General features: G+C 36.4%; 1 long non-coding RNA gene across 16 annotated transcripts; it reads left to right on the top strand.

Annotated features, from left to right (window-relative positions):
• Window positions 1-1,033: 1,033 nt before the first annotated feature.
• Window positions 1,034-20,868, top strand: LOC136855111 (uncharacterized). Of its 16 annotated transcripts, none has more exons than XR_010857901.1 (19): window positions 1,034-1,166; window positions 6,257-6,326; window positions 6,527-6,572; window positions 6,966-7,019; window positions 7,473-7,538; window positions 7,740-7,909; window positions 9,362-9,416; window positions 9,927-9,996; window positions 10,198-10,240; window positions 11,863-11,901; window positions 12,170-12,219; window positions 13,332-13,376; window positions 13,615-13,686; window positions 13,847-13,899; window positions 14,454-14,534; window positions 15,333-15,393; window positions 15,580-15,673; window positions 15,931-18,627; window positions 20,298-20,868. It is a non-coding gene; the product is annotated as an uncharacterized lncRNA (long non-coding RNA). The 16 variants fall into 16 exon arrangements; XR_010857900.1 differs by having other exon boundaries at window positions 13,619-13,686; XR_010857906.1 differs by having other exon boundaries at window positions 6,531-6,572.
• Window positions 20,869-22,229: the final 1,361 nt, after the last annotated feature.

Consider the following 22,229-nt stretch of genomic DNA (forward strand, 5'->3'; position numbering starts at 1 on the left):
CAGCCACAGATATAATTCCCTTTCTGGCGGGCCCATGTACGCTTTCAAAATAAGGTGCTTCTTATATTTTATAATTGTCTTTCAGTGTTTTCTCGTCAGGTGATACTTGTCCGCACACGCACGGGTTTTACAAGCTAAAATTGAATAAATGTTATAAGATTACCCAAGTGTAGAATTAGGATCCATAATTCGTGTCCACAACTTGAGGTAACATTAAAACACAAGACGCAACCCTTCCTGGTGTGGACCTTCGGATTCTGGACGACCAACAGAGCTGAGTTCAGTTCAACCCAGTCAGGACAATGTGAGATGGCAGTACACTATAATGATGCGTATCGTTGCTATTAGAACGCCTCCAACGGCGAAAGCAGCCTAATATGGAAAAGAAAATCCAGAAGTAAAAAATGAACTGCATAAGAGAAATAAGAAGGAAAAACAAATTGGGTAAAACAAACCATGAAATAACTCGTCGCGCTCCTGAAAAAAGGAAAAAGAAGTATTCGCATAATATAAAAATATCAGTTAAAAAAACTGGCTAATCGCCCATTTCTTACGCACCAGTTCCTAAAAGTAGACTTAATGGAAACTTTAATAATAAAGAACTTGTGTGGGAAATTTATCATGACCAAAATGTTTATCGTAACTCGAATATGGCCATTTTCTATTTCTTTCGTTGAACTAAGATTGGTTTTAATTCACCCGAACTTTTTTGTTTCTAATTCTTACTGCTATAAAAATACACAGTATTTTTTTAAATTTCGGACTCGCACTGTCATATCATTAAATGATTTTATGCAAAATAGCATCGTCAATCCATAATGGTACTACCCATCTTTCAAATTTTGAAAAGTGCGTGCGTACGTACGTTCCATCAACTGATTTGACGGTTCTTTTATGATGAAATTAAATTTTTTATATGACAATGTAATAGGAGGAAGAATGTAACATATATATTCTTTAAATGAAATATATATGTATATCTAATAATGTACCACTATGTAAGTAATATCATCATAATAAATATAACCAATTGGCAACATCCAGTAAACCGAGCCGGTTGAAGTCGAAGGTTCATCGCCCTCAATCGTTCTCTGGAGGTCGACCAAACCCCACCAACCTCCCGTTCTTCCTTCTTTGCGTGGCCGACTCCCAGACGTCGACATAAGGTAAATGGTACTGATTCCGACTTCAATTTTTGGCGGGTTATTGACTTTAAATCGGGTATGTGTAGAACCAGAGTCTGTCCAAATGTTACCCTGTACCATAGCACCAGGTATGCAGTAAGGGAAATCAACTTGGAGTTTGGTAGAGCCAATCGAGTTGTAGCTCGCTCCTTCCAATGCCACATGTGCGCCATGTTGATGAAAGGCACATTTCACTTGACCGCATGTTGAAAATTTATTATTTATATAGTTGAACGCTAATCCCGTTAAGGTAACTTGAGTACATTGTAGCCCCAAATTGAATATAGTGGTGATGAATTTTACTTTGAATGCGAATTTATCCTGACTAGGGTTTTAGGACAGGGACGCCGGCCAGGTGAACAAGTGCCATTCTTTTAGTGAGGTTAATTTTGCAGATAATCCCATTTAGTGTAGACACGTTCACTAGTTTCTTTAAATAGAGGACGATGAATATTTGGTATAATTTTCACATTTATAAAGGTATGGTATAGGCTAATATTCAGGTGACGGTGGGTTAGGCTCAACCCGAATTACACCCATCGCTAACGATTGATTTTTATATAGAAACTGGACAGTCTCGTAGCTCTCCGCTTTCACAGTATATTCTGCCTTTACTTAGCGTACATGTGAAATTTTGTGCAGTTGGATAGGTGATGGACAGGAGCACCTCGTGGCCCGTCGGATCAAGGGTAAAGTCCCCTTCTATTTAGTCGATCGAGATTTTGTTTACCAATTTAACAATAGCAACGGCTCTTCCATCGTAGTTCTTGGATAAAGTAACCTAAACAGACTTTTGCAGAGATTGTCAAGCTATCTTTAGGTCGAACACGTGGTTTGAGACATGGGCTGGCCATATGCCCTACACATTTAGTTACGTTATCGGCACACGGTGTCTAGACTCCCACCTTTGTTCTGCATGTTTGAAGGAAGCTAAAGTTCCTGGCATGACCTTCCTTGATTGTCTGTGGTTTCCTCAGGCATTTTGATAAATTTTATGCTTGCCTATAGAGGCAAGGAAGCATGTTCCAATGTCTGGTTGCTGGACAGTCATGTGGTTAGTCCACACCAAACCATCAAGACTAATAAATTTGACATTAGTCCACACCAAACCATATAGACTGGTAAATTTGACGGTAATGTCTGTTTGCATTCATGTGGTTAGTCCACACCAAACCATCTAGACTAATAAATTTGACACAGGCAACTACACTTGCTTTCAGCTTGCTACCAAGCAGGCAGCCATGCTGCCATATGACTAGCTTTAATCAATCTAAAAGTAATAAGATCCTTGTTACCACTTGGACCTTGTAGACCAGTAGCCTAGCGAATGACAAGAATTTTGAACTAGGCCTCAGGTTTTTTATTTTCTTGGACAATTTTGGCTTGGCAAAATTCAAATGTATCACAATGGCTGTTAGCATTAGTGATGTTCATATCCTTGATTTACAGTAGAAGATTGTGGACTGAATGCAGAGCAAAGGGTCAGGGCTAATGTATAGGCCAAGTAGGCATTTCTTAGGGAATATTACCTAACTAGACATACCTTTACCCTAACAAACATTGGATGCTGCCTTAACCTGACTTGGGGGCCAAACCCCACAAGTAATTTCTGCACTCTTTATAGGCTAGGCATAATACCAAGAAAATTGCATAGACAACCTCATGTATGCTCTTTTTAAGCCAAGTTTGATTCCAAGTAAAAATATTGTTTATTGAAGCTTGGCTATTTTAGTTGGAGATCATGTGCCCTTGTAGTTAATTTTTAAACAACTTCCTACTTTTTATGTCCAAAGAATGTGCCGAGTGTGGTTGGCGAAATCACATTTATCAGTTTAACCGTTTTGTGAGACAGGTCAAGGGTAGACCTAGATAATTTCTACATAGTCAAACCAAAATGACTGAACTCTGCTGTTAGTTATGTTGCCAAACTTCTGGACTTAAATAATTGGAGAGTGCTTTTTCCTTTCCTTGAGGTTAAAAGCAAAGGTAATTGGAGAGTGCTTTTGCTTTTTCTTGAGGTTAAAAGCAAAGGTAATTGGAGAGTGCTTTTTTTTACCCTTGAGGGTAAAAAGCAAAGCATCACAGAGCACAGTATCACATTTGTTTGTTATAATAAAATTGAGGAAAGCAAGCAGTAAAAATTTATCACTGGTTATCTGTACATTTTAATCTGGAATTTTGAGATTTGAGGTTTAGCATGATCAATATGCATTTTTTGTGAAATAATTTGATATTACTTCATTGGCAATGTCACTTTCTTGACGAATCTGGGCTGCCCTCGAGAGTTCATTTTAGAATTGTTTTGAAAGACAGAATTTCTTTAGGTGCATTTAGTCCTGAAATCCCTAAAAGGTTTATGGACTAAATGCACAAACACTAGTCTGAATGCACCATGTATCATGGTCCAGATGCACTGAGTATCTGGTCCCACTGCTGCACCACTTTCTAATTAAAGTGCATCTTTCTTTTTGGTTCCAATGCACTAAACTTTTGGGAACTATACATCTAACACTTTGCAGGATTATTTTCTTTGATATAGTGAATCATTTACAAAGTTGAATACAGTAAGAATATTACAAAACCAACAAATATGTTGTGCTATTCAACTTTGGTCCCAATGCATTATTTTAACTGTTCTTTGGGTAACTATGTAGTAACTATTCACTTTGTAGGATTATTTTCTTTGATAGTAAATATTACAAAAGCAACAACATGCTTCGAGGGAAGTTTAAAACCACTACCTAAAAAAACCACTAACTTGCTAGGTTAGCTACCTCTTAATTTAAACTACAAGCCTAACTGTTTCTGAATAAAAACAGAATATTACAAAACCAACAAAACTTCATAGCCTATAGACTAAACTGGGATACATAAGATATTGGTATCAAATATAAGGATGAATGATATGAAAGCTTTAATAATGAAAGAAGACTTATTCATTAAATTACATAACTACTTTAGCAAGCTAGTAAGTGACAAAAATTTTGATGATACCAGAATCAACCAGACAACAAGCACATTTTTATGCAGTGTGGTGCATTCAGACTAAGTGGTTGGTGCATTTAGACCAGGCTGGTGGTGCATTTGGTCTAGGCTAATGGTGCATTTGGGTAGTGGTGCATTTTGTCTAGTTTCCATTGTAGAACATATTGTAGTTTTCCCAAAGCAGGAATGGGTACATTCTTATAAGTGATAAAAAAAAATTCGATAAGATCCATAATGGCAGCAGCTTTGTGGCTGTAACTTGGAAACCTGTTACAGGATTTTTTAGGGTCTTAGGTGAAGAGGACACCAATCACTTCCACATTTTCCCAAAGTCAGTCGGTCTAAGTTCTGATTGATCCCTAAATTTACCTAACCAAATAGGTCCTTTGTCTTGGTTATTGAAACACTGTTCACCCAAACTTGTTTTGTAATTAATTTTTTTTGTAGTCTATCATTCACAATACAGTATTAGATTTTGAGGAATCCCACCTGTTCACTTGTCGGTAATTTTGGTTGTAAAAATCATAGTGGCCTCTGGCCCTGCCTTCCTGAAATTCTTGAAAGTATCATGGTAAAAAGTGTGAAATCAATATTTATGTTGGCCCTTTAAGTGGTGGTAGGTTATACCTTAAAGGTGTAAGGGAAAACTAGAGGGTTCAGGTATAAAAAAGTAAAATTTTAAGGTAGATTGCAGAGTGAGTGGTCATGAATTAGTTGGGGCAGGGGGAATTCAGGTTAGGTAAGGTAAAGATGACTGTGGGTAGAGCGTATTTCTTCAGAAATTGCTACTATGCTGACAGTAGTGCAGACCCCTAGCTCTGCGTTCTCCAAGGTTGACTCTAATATTGGATATGGGCATTTTAAATATTTATTTCCTATTTGTTTCCTTTGTAATGATATTTTGGCTTTTTAAATATTTTTTTCCTTTAATGACATTTTAGGTTTTTGCAAGTGACAACCAACCACATTAACCTAACCTAGTCTCCAACAATAGGGGCCATAGGGAGGGTGATGCAGTGATGCCAAAATTGGCTTTCCTTATGCAAATGGCTTTCAGAGACCTTGTGAATCTTTAAAAAGAAGACTGAGAAACATTTAATAATAGATGTCAGTTTTGTGAATAAATAGTTTAGCTAGAAATAGCATAGGAAAATATTAATACAGCAATACTATAATTGGTTACGATATTGCTCTTAATTATAATTTTCTCAAAGCAAGGTTAAGGTACCTAGGGCATCGCTGCCTCACCCTCCTGTCACCATCGTTTATAAATACACTTCATGGACTATAGTGCTTAGTGTTAGTTTGAAAACATTCCAGTAACTTGAATCCCTATAGCATACCACACTTGGTGCACTTTGGGCCTTACCTGATCCTTGCAGCATCCCTTTTCATTCATTTTACTCTACCTCTATTCATGGTCTTCCCTCTAACTTTTCCACCTTCTGTTAAGAATTGTTTCATAATGCAACTCCATATAGGCCCCAGTGCTTGGCTTTTGGCCGGAATTTTATATTCCAGTCTATGAACTTGCATCTGATTGAGAACTGTCATTGGGAATAAAGTGCGTATATTTCACTTGCTGTGTTTACCCCTGGCCCTGCCATGCTTTTCTACTGTGGTCACTCAAAATTAGGTTATTAGGGTGGGGTCCACTATCTGTATAAATACTCATCAGTTAATGAAACACATTAGAAACGTTAAAACATCAAGTCCAAAATGCAGTATATAATGGTTTTAAAAGTAATAATCATTCCAAAACAGTGACAACGGTGTAAAAGTTTTCCTTATCCTTGTTCATCATGGAACATCTGGATCAAACATTCTCTCATTATCAGGATTTACAGGTTATGAATAATTTTAGAATTTTCATTGTAAAGTGTTCTAAACTCCAATGCATATGTATTGCAATTCTTGCAAAGAAGTGAGAAACCAAAGTCTTTTCTTACTTTAGAGAATTCTTTTCCAGAATTAAGTAAATTGGGTATCCTCACTGGTTACATCCTGCCACTTCCTCTCCTCTGATAACATTATCACTCATGATAGTTTAGTAAATGTTAAAGTGCTAATATGGTTTTTGCTTACAGATGGATTGCCTTGTTGAAGAGAACTCTATTGAAGACCGTGCCCAGTGTAAGCTGAAGATTCATACCAGGGGTTTGTACACAACATTTGACATTGTGATGTAACATTGAACAGTACACATGAAGATGAAATACTAATTTGAGATGCAGTCCCAACAGTTGTTTTAACTGTTTTGTGTCTGTGATGTCTTTTCATAGTTACTCTGATATAAAACTTGTTGAAATGTCTTGGGTGTCTTGGGCAATGGATGCTGATGCATTACATTTTTACAGGCAGACTGCATTGTATGGAGGATCCAGTATAAGTGTTAATGTAAATGTAAGTATGCATAAAATAAACTAAGCATTAAAAAAAAAACAAAGCATAAAATACAATAAAACACTGCAGGCATAGTTGATGTATACATAGTTGATATATATAGTTTGTCAATAATTAGATTAAAATTAGACAATTAACACACCCTCACTGAAAATTGATGATTAGTTTTCAAAAGTTTTTTGCGGACTTGTAATCATGCAGTTTTCACGTAGGACTCGGGGTAACTTCATGATGAAGTAATTTGCGTCAGAAGAGTGGCTGGGTGACATTCTGCCTGTTTGTCATATGCTCAACACTTAGTTTGTTAGAATTACAAAATCTGAGAATATAAATTGCATTATATTCATTTGTGTTTGGAGTTTTTTTTTAATGATAAAATATTGTCCCCAACAGGTATTTTGCAGTTGTTAGTGGATGATAACAAGCAGTCCACAGTTTAGGCCTGAGGTAAGTATTGAAATATAAAATATGAATTTCTTAGGGTTCTTGTTTTAATACATCGTTTTTTAAGTGCAAGTTAGACGGTAGATGTACACTCATATTTTAACAAAATTGAGAATTATAACCATTGGTGATTTTGACCTGGTTTGACACTTAGTAAACCTTGTTGAATTTCAAATGTGGTGGTTGTACATCCCTTGATGAATGGGCATACTAGCTGCAGTTGAAAGCATCAAACCAAAATGTTATTTTTCCAGTGAAGTCTAGGTCACTGCTGTTTTCTAAACCAGGTTTCATTTTAAACTTTAGACATTTGTGAATATGAATTGAAAATTATGATGATTATGACACATGATACTAAGGATTAAACTTACATGCATGGCTCTGAAGGATATACTGAATATTAGGTTAAACAACCCCTATATATTGTTTAAACAGTTTTTGTTTTTCATCTTGCAGTGGGCCCTTTTATGCTCGGCAAGATCCCTGTGGTCATGCGAGAACTACTACTGACATTGCAGAAAGGTATTGTAATGGCTGCAGTGACAAATTTCAAATGAACTGCATGAAAATTTAGATTTGATATAAGGATGAACCTTTCTTGATAGGAATTGCCGTCTGACCGATAAATGAAGCTCATTTTTAATCTGAAAATCTTGCATTCACTTACTACTAGTTAGAATTTGATGCCTGGTGCTAAGTAGCAAGGGATTTTTTTTTTTGCAGGTGGAGATGCCTAATGCCTTAAATACACTTCGTTGATGTAGAGGCCTGTTGCTGTTAACTTCCAGGGCTGAGAGATTCACATCCAGCATGGAACTTCAACACAGCCTTGCTTAATGGCCTGCCGTACAGGAAGCGTCCATGCTAACTCAAATCCAGCATAGTAAATGCAGGTAAGTTTTTGTTACTTTCATAGTGAATTTAAGTTATTTGTAGGGGTAAGTGGTTTTTGGGGTAGTATTGCAGGAGCCCATTTGTGAATCAACGTTGTTAACTTTGTATGAATTTAATCATTGCAGTTTCAATTTATGTATTGAGAAATTTGCATTGTTAATTTATGTATCATGGTGTTCAATTTTGAATTTGTGCCAGATTTTTTAGTGATTTTATGTAAGGGGGTGGGATTGTGTGACCTTTAAAGAGAAATGAACTGCACCCCTGCTTCAAGCTACTTTATTGTAGGTAGATTGAAGATATATTTATAGTGCAGAGAGTAAACATGGAGTCGCTATGTGCAGACCTACATCCTTGAGGTGTTTGCACACGTAACTTCATGACAGTCTTTTAACACAAGTCAAGGTGCTTGGGTTTTAAATTTGTTTGATTAAAATGGCTTTATGAATATCCAGAAATAGCCTAATTGGGAGCTTTATGAATATCCAGAAATAGCCAAATTGAGATAAATGTGGTTGTAAGTTGTGGCACGAATGAGTGGGCATAGCAAGGGAAAATTACTTGTTAGGAATGTCTCATTTTTCCCTGCATACGGCCAGCAAAGAGTGGAATAGCCTGTCAAACATGATTTGTATTTCCCCACTCACCCCTCATCTTGACCTTTGCACATCCTTGTGAAATGTATGCGCTTCACAAATGCGCGAAGAAGCCCCTCTGCATAAAGGCTTGGGTTGTATACCTTGGTAAAATACATTGCTATATAAAACTTGTTCCTATAAAGGTTAAAATTTTAATATGCCCTAAGTAGAGAGATTAATTGCAATCTTGTGAACATAATTTAATGCTAAAAGGGAAAATGGATGATGGATTGGCTTGAAACATTGCTGTATTCCCAAACATGAGATGACCCACATAATTAACTTTTATGCATGTATGCATTCAAGTGCATTTTATTACTATTCCCAAAAGCACTGCAATGAAGAGAGGAAAAAAAAAACATCCGTAATCCAGTTAAGAAAAATGAAACCAAAATATCCCAAGTCCAATTGAGAAAAATATAGCAAATAGGTCTCTCGTATCATTGTCTTTAGATTTGTCACACTTCACAGACCCATAGATAATACACATCTCGCATCAGTCAGTCTGTATATGCTGAGATTACAGGTTAAAACTACATTTTTTTTTAATGAATTTCCAAAATTCTGCCCAACACCAGTGTTAAATGTGGAAATCAGTATGGGGAATTTTCGTACCACTCAATCAGAATATCTTTTTATGAATTCATTCAAGCTTTGAATAGGTTTCGGTTAATTTTAACAATAGCATCGAGTTTGTTCACTCTCTAGTCTAGTTAATCTTGCTGTAGTAGTATATGAAAGAAGGAAGTTCTTAATTTAGAACTGGGTTGGCAAGTTATGTTACTTGAGTATTACTGTTTGCTGTACTTTCAGGTGGTTGAAAGAAGCCGATGTGCCAAAGTGTGACCAGTTATTGAGAAAGTAAAAGGTATGTTCAATCTTCATAGTTCGAATGCTCTAAATGAGGGTTTGGGTATTTGGTAAAGGGCTGTCAGTTAAAAGTGAGTTGTCAAGTTATCAGAGATAGGATGGGTGCTTGTCTTCCCTGATTGCCAGGACGTTGGAATGTTCCAAGGTTCCTTTTCCCAGTGGGAAGAGATAAATTTGCACTCTACAGCAGCATTGTTGAGCAGCAGATATTACTCAGATGGCTGTAAGGTCTACATTTTCATTATATTGAACATTTTGTTTCTAAATAGTTGGTAGGATTTTTTTATTTTTTTTTTTTTAGAGTATTCTGTACAAGTTTTTCCCATTCAGTAGATATTGTCAGGTGTTTTAGTGCAAATGGTGGTTGTTCATACCCTATTACAGTACATTTAATATAAAATTGTTGGGGATAGCTGGGGCAATGTTGGTTCAGTGGTCTAGTTAGTCCTTTTATTACTATGTTGTTTGAAAGTTTTTAAATGTGATTATTTAGTTATGTTTCTTTCAGGAGGTTGAAATATGAAGCAGTTGTGCTGTAGTTCATGCGACCTATCCCTTAGAATCTTAGAGGTGATGAGGTATGTTCAAGCTTAACGTGTTCATTTTCATGTTATCAATCTTCAATACTTCAGTCTTGAAATTTATCTGCTTATGATGACTGTTAACAGCTTGGAGTACAGATGTTTGTGATGTAAACATGCGTGCTGAATGTTTATAGCAGTATTGGAGAGCATTAAGTATCAGCTTATGCTAATGTAATTCCTCTTTTGTTGATTCAGGTCCAGTGGTAATCTGCAACATCTTAGAAAGTTAGTAGCCAAGGTGAGTATCAGGCTATACATACCCTATGATTATTACAATATACATTTTAAAATTTTACTGACTAGTGTCATTGCTTCAGAATTGCCTCTTCCAAATGCAAAGCTATACTTTATTTTCCCTATGAACAAGAGAAGGTTGTATTAGTTCAGATTTTTTTTTTTTCTTCAAGGTATCAATCTGAGGAGAGCTTTTAAATTTGTGCACTTATGATGATTGTAAATAACAGCTTGGGGTATGAATGTTTGTGACGTAAACATGCACGCTCATATTTATGGCAGCATTGAAGCATAGGTAATAATTAGCTTTTGCTACTGTCATTCCTTTTTTTGGGTTCAGGTCCAAGGCTAATATGCAGCATCTCAAAAGTTAGTAGCCAAGGTGAGGATCAAGCTATGCATATACTGTACTGACCTTTAAAAAAACTTTTTGAATAAACCTGAAGACACTTAAGAATTTTCAAAGTGCAATTTGACATAAAATTGGGCTTATTTGGAAATCTGAAATAGGGCCATAGCTGTTTTGAATGGAGGTTGTAATGAAGTAGGACTTCAGAATATTTGGACTTGACCTTGCAGTGACCTGGCAGGACCTTTAGCAAGGTCTGTAAGTGGTCATTTTCTGCAATTTTATCTTTGCTTGTTTTCTTTGAATAGACTTTCTGAAAGGGACCTTTAGCAAGGTCTGTAAGTGGTAATTTTCTGCAATTTTATCTTTGCTTGTTTTCTTTGAATAGACTTTCTGAAAGGTTGTAAAATTTGTACAACTATTAGCTACTTGTGTTTACCTTTTGGATTTTACATTTTATTGCTAAGTCAAGTTTGTAAGCCTTTTCACAACAATAGTTTATCTTTTGTTCAGTGATATTCATGGAAGACAAAGTTACAGTATTTCCATGAAAATATTTCATGTTTAGATAGGTGGAAAATGGTAATTGCTTGTATTAAGAGTAGTATCAAAGTATTTTTATTAGAAAGTAATGACGGGTTGTGCCACTGAAGGCTCCAGATTCCTTTCTGAAGAAAGCAGTTTCTCATAACATTCATAACATAGTCAAGTTTCTTTTCGTTGAATATGAAAATTATCATTAGTCGGGTTAAGCAGACCATTTATTCACCATTTTTCAATATAAATTTGCAACTTTAGCATACTAGACACCTATTTTCACCTTGGTGTTTAATTTGGAAACGGTATTAATTTGTCTTCAAAGTATCTTGAATATACATTCCCTCTCAAAAGTATCTTGAATATACATTCCCTCTCATTTCTTCTTTAGGTATTATGCTTCTAGGAAAGCATGGTTAGTGTAGAATGCACTTTATACTCATTAGGTTCATGGTAGATGTATATCTTGGTGTTTTCAAATACGGTGCACTGACTTAATAATCTGAGGTTTGACTTTAAAGTTAGTAGGTAATTGTTCATTTAAGGGTAGGACATATAGGAGGCATCATCATTTGTTTATATTCCTAATTACAGCATTGGAAAGTACAGGATGAATCTTAACCTTTTGCACATGTTGGACACTGAAAATCATGAAGTGAAATATTTCTGAGCCATAGAAGCTGTCAGATTTGGTTGTCTTTTACTTTTTTGTACCTAACTGGATTATCTTAATCTTACAGTTACTTGACCTTTGATGTGGGAGGATAGAGTACTGGAAGGTGAGTGGGAAGTAATTTACATAATGGTTGAATTATAATTGTGATAATTAATGATGAGCTTTTTTCAGCTCTGCTTAGAAATTAACATCCCAAAGTTTTGTAGCTCTATAATAATCAGGTTAACCTTTGGTGAATATGATGAAACTTTTCTTTTTGCACATGTTGGACTGCTGATAAAGATGAAGTATAATTTTCTCTGACTGTCTGTTGAGTAAAATTTTTCTTGTCTCCTGGAATATGTACTGACTGGTCAATTTTTCCTTCCCAGTTAATCTTTCCAAGCCAAGAGGTGGATTATGATAACACTAAAGGATGCAGGTGAGCATTGGAGGTTGATTTTTGTATTGGTCCAGTGAGAAGAAAGGTTGTAGGCAGTATAAAGAAAGTTGAAGTAAAAGGAAATTGATTTGGGGGTTTTCAGGATAGGTTTGTTGTTGTTGAGGATAAGAATGAAGAAATGTTTTGTACATTTGGACCCCTGGTAAACATTGAAGTAAAATTTACCAAACCCAGGCAAGGCTTGAAAGTATTAGGTGGAAGTAAATTTTGCCAAACCCAGGCAAGTCTTGAAAGTATTAGGTGGAGCAAGTTGAATTATGTCAGGACAAGCTGAATGACTAAGGCCATACAGGGCCTGAACATTGCAAAATGTTTCAAAATTTTATCAGACTAGATGTCATTACTTCAGAATTGCCCCCCTCTAATAAAAAAGTAGCACTACTTTAGTCTGCTTTAAGGAGAAGAGAAGGTAATTTTTTATTTTTTCTGCCCCAGATATATATTGGAAAATGTGTTGGATGGCTGTTGAACAACATAATCTGCTCTTGCAGACTTTTGGGAAAGATGTAACTCCTTTACAAAAGGGACTAAGATATTACATATCAGGTTCGTGAAACATTCACATAGCTTATTGAAATGAAAACATCTTTTAAGGTTGAATTAGGACTTTTGTTTCCTAACTCATATATAGCTGGCCAACAGAAAGTCAGTTCTTGAGAAGGAAGGTTCATAACTGTACGTTGTATTGGTCTTTATGTTAGTTTTCTTCCTCAAGCTCTATGGTGTCAGACAAGTTTGCCAGTTTTTTTCTTCAAGCACCAGACACTCGAAATTTTGTATGAAGACCAGCAGTATTTGCTTAAGGACTAGTTTAAAGTCTGCTCTGTAAAAGGAAAAATGTATTAGATACGTATTGTAAATTACCTAGTGGGCATTTAGGAATCCAGAGGACACTGGCTGGTTAAAGGGTTTTCAACCTTTATATACAGTATAATACCTGTTTTTAATTCATAGTTGTTTACCTTGATGATTGCTTGCTTATGAATTTATGATTATAAGTTGCTTTGACACATGCATGGACTGAAAACCCCTGATTATTTTCAATGCTGCTTTAATATCTGGAATGTAATGAGATTATTTTTTCCCCTCAGGAACTTTTGTGAACTCGGGGCATGTCGCTTCATAGTAAAGACCAGGTAGGCCTTCCAATCATGTTGTATATTCAAGTAGAAAGTTTCTATGAGAAGTGATCTCCTTATTCCATTATTAGTGCAGTATTTTTTTTATTGTAATTTGTTTTAATCAGGATGAAATTGTACATATTTCAGACTAGAGTCTCTGAAAAAAATAAGATGATTTGTTTATCTGAGAGAAATAGACTGAAAGTGTATTATTGTTTGGATACATCATCTAATTCATATGGTCTTGTTGAAGGAAGATGGTGCCATTGAAGGTCCAGATGCCAAATCCCAGGCCAGCCATAAAGTCATCACTCAGTGAGGCAAGGTAGGTATTAATCCTCGTCCTTAATGTGGATGGGTAAGTGAACATGATGCTTTACCGCTTATTATATGATCACCTGATTCTAAATCAATTCTGATTTCCAAAAGTTTAGGATTGTTTTATATTGTACATTGGTTTTGCTGTAGTATAGTTCTTTTTTCAGGTGGCTGGAATGGGCATGTGCTACAGTTGAAACAAAATGGATAGAGAGTGAAGGTAAGGTGCATTTGAGAGATTTATTTACAAGTTTGAACTAGTCCATTACAGTAAACTCCTGTATTCGCATTCTCACAATTCGCGGATTTCCCTATGAAACATTATACACATTTGGAAAATTTGCCCATTTGCAGTATTTTCAGAAATATTCACTAATTACTGTGTTTTCATATCATTTTCATGACTAACCACATTTTGTGATAAAGCTATTAAAATAATCAGGTATAAGCATTTTTATTTTTAAGAACCATCAAAATAGGCATTTCTAAGTGTTTTTAGAGGGTTTTTAAGTATTTGCGGATTTTAGCTGTTCGCAAGGGGTGTGGTGTGCGTATCCCCTGTGAATACCGGCGTTTACTGTATTTAATGTTTAGTACTGTCTTAAGTCAAGATTTGGTACTCAGCAATAATTCTTTTGACGTTAAATTATGATGATATACTGACATATGAACAAAGTGATTCAAATCACATGCATGGCTCTGAAAGTTTAACATTGTAGAAGTTATTTTTTATAATAACCACAGCTGAAATAACCAATATTTTTATACTTACAGAGGATACAGCACATATTGTTAGGAACAGCATGAAGGAACCCACCCTTAGGTTTCAGCCAGATCTTTTCAAATAACATCCAGGTACAGAAAATACATTTTTTTAAACTAATTTGCTTTTTTTGTTTTAAGTTTGCCTGGGTGTGTTAAATATATATTTTAGCCTGGCTGTAAGGGTTAGCTGCATAATAGTGAAGAAAGTATGTCCTGGTTACTTCCATGGTAGCTGTTCTTTTAAATTGAATATAAGAAAACGTGAATTAGTATTCTTGCACAAGGTGATGTTAATTGGGCATTTTCCCCCAACAGTCGGACGGAGAGTTCCTATACCATAATGTTCTCAAGATAAAAAAAAAAGTTTTAATCCAGCATTTTTAGAAAGGTTTATTTTCAACGTTTTCAACAGTATATTTATTGATTTGGTGTCCAAATAAAGCAAAATGTTACTAGTATGTGCATTGTCTCTTATGGATAATAGCAGTTTAAATCCTCATGACAAATGAAAGTGTATAATACTGATTTATGAAAACTAAATATGAGATAATGATAATCAAAAGTTTACAGGCACATCGCAACTAGAAACCTGTGAAACAGAGGGTAATACTTCAAAGTTGAGAACATAATCTTCTGAGATAGGTCTTACATGTAAGATGGGTGGTTTTTTTCCTTTGTTTTTTTATACTAAACTTGCACTCCAGCTCCATTCTACATTATTTGTAGAGTGGCGTTCTAATTGTGCATAGAGCAGATATGTTGCCAGTAGGTGTAGTTTCTTGAATAGAAAACTGCAGGAGAAAGCCTCATAACAATCCCTTTAGATATCAGATGATAAAATGTACTTTAATGTTGAAATTTGGAATAAGAAAATTTTAATATTTACAGGAATACCAAAGCTACCTTGCCAGGGAAAAAGTGTGAAAGAATTGATCCCTTCTGCCCTTAGGTGAGTAATGATTTACTTGGATTTGATAGTAATTGCAATGTTTAAGAAGTATTTCACATGATGAGTCCTTGCACCACTCAGAGTGCCTCTGTTGACACACAAACAACCCTTAACTGAGTATTTGCAGCTTGAAGTAAGTCTGTTGAACATAGGGCTTCAACTGAAAGTTCGGTCATCTTGTTTCAGCATTGAACATCAAAGGTGGTGGCAGTCAGATCTGTGTTTTATTCCGGGATCAACAGAAGTTGTTACGTGATGGGTCAGCAGTGTGGTATCTAAGGTAAGGTGTTGCTAACAATTTGTAGTAAATTTCCTTTATCAGGAAATGGAGAAAAAGCTATTAAGAATAACCTGTATGTACGGATTTACATTACATTGCTCACCAAGTAGTGTTCTGTGGTCATTTGGCTAATGATGATTCCATTTCAATGAGTTAATGATTATAACCTGCCCTTGACACATGCATGGACTGAGAATGTATATAGTGGTTAGATATTCAATTATTTATACATTATGTTGATTGCAAAATTTTTTCAGATTTTATGTGATTCAGCATATTTCATAAGAATCGTTCAGATAGTGAAACAAGCATGAAATTTTGCACAAGTGCTCTTTAAAGTTCCTCTATCAGAAAAGGGCGCTGGCCACAAAAAAATTTAATATGGCGCCAAAATTCCAAGATGGCGGCCAGTATCGACAGATTTTGGCTAATTTTTCACTAGAATGGCATGTATTTGCTTCTAGCAATATGGTAAAGCTCTTCCATACTATTTCTTGTGAATATTATGTTTCTGTAGCTTCCCAGTACAGTTTACCTTTAAATATGGGGGCTATATGGCTGCCAAGAAAAGGTAGAAACAATAATTATAATGAGAAATAATGCCCGTTCAACAATTATCGTTTTAAGCATGGATCTTGGTTTCTGTGGTTTTAGATCCTAATGAGGCCATCTCTTTCAATAACTCATCAATTTTGAAGGAAAATTAATAAATGTAAAAGAGTGTATGTCTGCACACAACCAGGGCACACTGGTGACATCACTGCTGTGTAACTCAGCATGGGGTTCAGTGCCAGCTAATCCAGCTTTACTAATCCTGTAGTCTTAGACTAGTAGTTGTAGTATAGTTTAGTTTAGTGTCCCAAATGCTTTCTAACAGCCCCAGACCAGCTATAGTTAGATAGCCGCACCTGAATAGACAGGATGTGCCAGCGGGAGAGCCGAGCCAAGGGTATGGGGCTGTACATGATGGTTCATGTACTTACCTGGATGGTGTACAGATCACACGGGACTTAAATGGCACTGGATGAATGATCGGGCTAGGTGTAGGAGACCGAACCTAGTTGAATCCCATACAGGAATGTGTGCTTTGTTTAAGGTGGTAAAAGGATAACCCCTCGGCCTTAATCAAAAGTGAAATCATGGCAGAATGTGATGCCAATCCAATATTGAGCAGTAGAAAAACAAACTGGAGTTTGTGTTGTCTTTGTCAGAAGGACAAAAGAGGTGAGCACTTGACATCACCTCCAAGTCGTCATGTCCTAGACCATGATGGGTACACAATGCTGGCAAGGAACATTCCCATGTTCAGTGAAATTAATGAAATGCCACTGATAATGGATCCAGAAAGGCTGGATGAAGGTGATGGCATAGAGGCCACTCTCAGGAAAAATGCAGCAAAATACCATGTGAACTGTCGCTTGTTGTTTAACAACACTAAACTGGACCGTGCAAGAAAGCGACAATCCAATGACCAGACCAGCAACACTGAGACTAGTCGCGGCAAAACTGCGCCGAACCAGTCATGACAATGAAGTTTGCATTTTCTGTGAAAGTGGCACCTGCATCTAATCTCAGACAGGCTAGTACTAAGGGCCTTTACTTGAAATTGCGTGAATGTGCAGAGATACTTAGTGATGGCAAGCTCCTTGCTAAGTTGACTGGTGGGGATGTCATTGCACAGAAGTTTAAGTATCACCATACCTGTCTTTGTTCCCTCTACAACAGAAAAAGGTCCTACCTGAGGAGCCTTGAGAAAGACCAAGGTAGCACTGAGTCAGAATCAGATGTGTATCCACTAGTTCTGTCAGAACTGATGACATACATTGTTGAAAACAACCTTTGTTCAGATGATCCAGTCACATTTCGGCTGGCAGATATTTGCCACCTCTACCAACAACGTCTGGAACAATTAGGTGTAGAGTCACCAAGTGTAAATTCCACGAGACTCAAAGACGAACTTCTGGCAGAAATTCCAGAACTTGAGGCTCATAAATCTGGCAGAGATGTATTACTTGCATTTCAAAAAAGGATGTGGGAAAAGCACTTGCTCAATCATCTGATCTTTCAGAGGCAGTTATCATTGCTAAAGCAGCAAATATTCTCAGAAAGTCTATACTTGATCATCAGTCACGGTTTGATGGCACATTTTCTGAGGCTTGTGTACGAAATTCTGTGCCTCCTCTCCTGCTCCAGTTTGTAGGGATGGTTGAGCATGGGGCTGACATCAAGTCACAGTTACGATTTGGAGCATCAAAGTCAGACCAGGCCATTGCACAGCTCATGCAGTTCAACTGCTACTCCCGATACAAAGAGGGAGCAACAACTCATAGACACTCCAAAGACAGAGAAACACCATTCCCAGTCTACATGGGACTCTCAGTCTATGCCAAAACCAGGGAGAGAAACCTGGTTGAAATGCTACATCAGTATGGCCTCAGTATCTCTTATGACAGAGTACTGGAGGTCTCTGCACAGTTAGGAGATGCCACAGTTAGCAAATATGTGGAGGAGGGTGTGGTCTGTCCCCAGTACTGCGAAAAGGGTTGTTCACTGCAGTGATGGACAACATCGACCACAACCCATCTGCAACTACTGCCACTACCTCCTTCCATGGAACTAGCATCTCCCTATTTCAGCACCCCACCAAGGAGAACACTGGACAGGAAAGACAGCAACTAAAGTTTGCACCTGAGAAAGTGAGGTCGGTGCCTGAATTGCCGGACACATTTTGAAAAATAGCCACCATCTTGGATTTTCAGGTGGCCAGCGCCCTTTTCTAAGAGAGCGTAGTCTTAGGAATGTTTGTGCCAAATTTCATGCTTGTTTCACTCTGAACGATTTTTACAGCAATCTGCTGCACTACTATATGGAGTTTGACCTTGAAATTGTTGGCCATATTTGATAATACTGTGGAAGATGATGTTCAGAGTCCTGGAGGAGGATTGATGCCCAAGGTAAGACATTCTTTGTGTTTGCCGTTGTGCAGAGTAATTTGGGAGGTATGTTATTCTGAAGACTACATTAAGTGGTTTGAAGCCATGTGGGCAAGAGGCAGGATAATTTCCTGATCTTATCTAATCACTATGGCAAGATTAAATGTCCAGTTGTTAATCCCTGGCTGTAGACCAATGTCTTGGTCAGTTTCATGAATTGGATACAATATTTAGTGGGACTTAAATTTTAAGCAAGTGAATTTTATTTTAATGTAGGTTGTATTATTTGATAATAGTAAATTATATTTTCCATGCTTCAGTATGCATGTACAATATTCTAATACAATATCAGTACAACTGGGGATGAAGGCATAGGAACCACACCAATGCAAAATATAGGAAATGTCACGATAGGCGTCTTCTTCTGTTCAATATCACCAAGCTGAAAGGAACACACAAAAGCATCTTTGGCTTAGGAAAAAACTTGGCCAAGAGATCCCTTGTAGGGAGGTTATGCTGTCATTGCACTGTAGGCATAAGTAAAGGTTCATTGCAGCATCCCCTTTCATTCCTGTTCATACTCTCTTCCACTCTGTTTTTACCATAACCCTCTCATAAAGGATGATTCATAGTGCAACTTAGGTTTCCCTCCAGTTGCAACATTTAAACCTTTTAACTGTCAATTTCCGTTTCAGCGCTGAATGGCCTCAGGTCCCAGCACTTGGTGTAGTCCTAAATTCTATATTCTATTCTTGGCAAGAGCCATCAAACTCAGAACTACTTAAAGTAGATTGCATTTTGCAAGGGAAAGTCGCATAACCCATGCTTTGTAATAATTGATTTCCTTGGTAATTGCTGGTTGGTTGGTGAATCTCAACGTATATAAATTCCTATTGGTATCATACTGTGTTCTGAAGTCGCTCACCATGCCCAAACCCTCATTGATCTCTAGTTTCCTTCAAATATTTTTTGCTAATTTCACTTTCCTGGTTTATATTTTGTCTTACTGGCAACCCTGAATAGAACAAAAATTGTAGAAATACTCAATATATATACGTCCCTTGTTTTCTATACAAGAACTTACTGAAATGAGTGACCGGTTAGTTTCAAGGGAGGCGTTACAGCGATGCTTAGTATTAAATCAAGCTTAAAAATAAGGGTGTTTGACAGGATTCTGTCCCTGATCTTATCTAATCACTATAGCAACAATAACAAAAACAGTAGTAAAAACCTGGATATTGGCTTGTCATAGATTCATACATATCTTGGATATACTCAACACTTGGCAAGACAGTATTTTGCAATTTCAACAAACATTTAAGGAAGATGCTTAATTTGAATGATTCAAAAGTATTACTTCCCTTCAAACAGAATTCATGGTCTACTGCAAAAGTTTTACTTCACTTCTTACAGAATTCATGGTGTCTACCTTTCATACATAATGCCTATTAGTGTGATGAACGTGATTAAATTTCTGCTTGTATACTTGGAAATTTTTGCACTTTGAAGTTTCAAGTTGCATAGTTGCATATTTGGTTTTCTGTGTGCAAAAAGTAATAAGGGACTTGCACTGTGCATTGTTTACCATAGTAATGCATAACGTGAACCATGACATTTTTCTATTTTAGCTCATTTCTGTAACCTCCAATTATTGTGGACTATTGGTAATCTTAGTTTTTTTTTTTTTCCAGGCATGCCAGAAAGTAGAGATAACCCCTGGTATTTGTCATGGTCTAGAGCCTTAGAAAAATCCTAGGATTACACCAGCTGCAGCTTGAATATGATGAGAGAAGTTGTTGTATTTGTCATGGTCTAGAGCCTTGGATAAAATCCTAGGATTACACCAGCTGCAGCTTGAATATGATGAGAAAAGTTGTTTTGAAGTTGTGGAGGTTTTCAAATGCACTGAAACGTTGTAACAAATAATTTTGAAAATTTTTTTTTCGCAAATAAAGGTTTCAGTGACGGGTGTAATGTGAGCCTAAACAGAATAAAAGATCAGGTTGCATTATTAAAGGGGATTGTGGATGAATACTTTCTCCCACCACTAAATGTGAACAAAATACTCTGTAAACACATGTATCTTGTAAATATAAACACTGGGATGAGATATATGTAAATTGTAGTCAATATGGGATATATTGAGAAAGTACTAGTCCATTGTGAAGTTTTATACACCACTCACTCCAATATGCCAAGTACTTACTTGGCAAATGTAAAAAAAAAAAAAAAAAGCACAAGGTAATAAAGTATTGTAAACATCATTGTGTATTAATTGTCAAGGCTGTGGCCTAAATGTTTTATGGAGTACTGTAAATTAACCCTTAAAGGCCGAGCCTCTATTTACAAAAGCGTATGCCGGCGCGGTTTGAGAGTTAGCGCCAAAGTGGAAAGAAAGTTTTTTCAAAAAATTGCAGTACGCTTAGTTTTTTTAAGAGCCAAAATGACTCGTCTGAAGTTTACGCATGCTAACCATCAGAAATGAAAAATATAAATATTGGAATATATGACAGCCACAAAAAAATTTCATTTTATACAAATCGTGCTGTGAGCAAAACTGTTAAAGCTGAGTTTTTTATTTTTTGTAATGTACACTAAATTGTGATTTTGGTATATAGCCAATTGTAAAATGATCAAAGCAACACAGACTTCCAAATTGTTGCAAAATGATTGAATATTACTAGAATGTAAGTTTTAGCTTACAATTGTGTTTTGACCATTTCGGTCGAATCAGTTGACCGAAGGTTGAAATTCTGGCACTTACCGTGATTTATATGAAAATATTTAAGTGATAAAAGCTACAACCATGAGTAATTTTTTGTTGTATTCTACATGAAATTGCACACATTTTCATATGTAGAACTTTATGTAACGGCTAATATAAAACTGCAAAAATTACAACAAAGTGACTAAAGAATTTCAGATGTGTCGCAGATGCTCTCTAGCGGGAGAAGAAAGAAATTTGCATATGCGCAGCTGGATCATGCTTGTAAACACAACAGCGTGATCCGTGAACTCCCAGCATCCCTCACGGCGTGTAATTTAAACTTTTTTGCAAACTAGGCCTATAAGTATTTATCCTGGAATATTTAAAAAAAAAAAAACTAGTCGATGTATTTTACGTCCACTTGGCACCCAACAGACAATTTTCATCGACGTAAAATACGTCTAGTCGGCTTTAAAGGGTTAATGAAGATTAGGAACGAGGTAAGTAAAATGTTTAGTTGGCATAAGCTAAAACTGACTACACCATGGTAAACCAGTCAAACTAATTTATGGAAATGAGGCTTGATCATCACAATTTCTCTGCAGAGATATGAAAATACTGTGAAAGCAGCCTACTCATATACTAGCACTGCCTGAAAGCCATGGTGAGGTACAGTAGGTACCCTTCTAAAAATGAATAAATAAAATAACTTCAAGTAATTTGAATTTTTCCTAGCATGCAAACCTGTCTAGTTTGCAAGCTAGAACCATCTGTTAAACTTAAAATGGAATTAGTGTTTGCTAGGATGAATTGTCAGTGGACAAAACTGATAACCAAGGGTTTGTTCATTCAGTCCCTCTCTTGTTAAAGTGTAAAACTTGCATCTATTAATCCAAATGAACTAGATTACAGATAA

This window comes from Macrobrachium rosenbergii, chromosome 30, assembly GCF_040412425.1.
Source record: "Macrobrachium rosenbergii isolate ZJJX-2024 chromosome 30, ASM4041242v1, whole genome shotgun sequence".
NCBI classification, from domain to species: Eukaryota; Metazoa; Arthropoda; class Malacostraca; order Decapoda; family Palaemonidae; genus Macrobrachium; species Macrobrachium rosenbergii.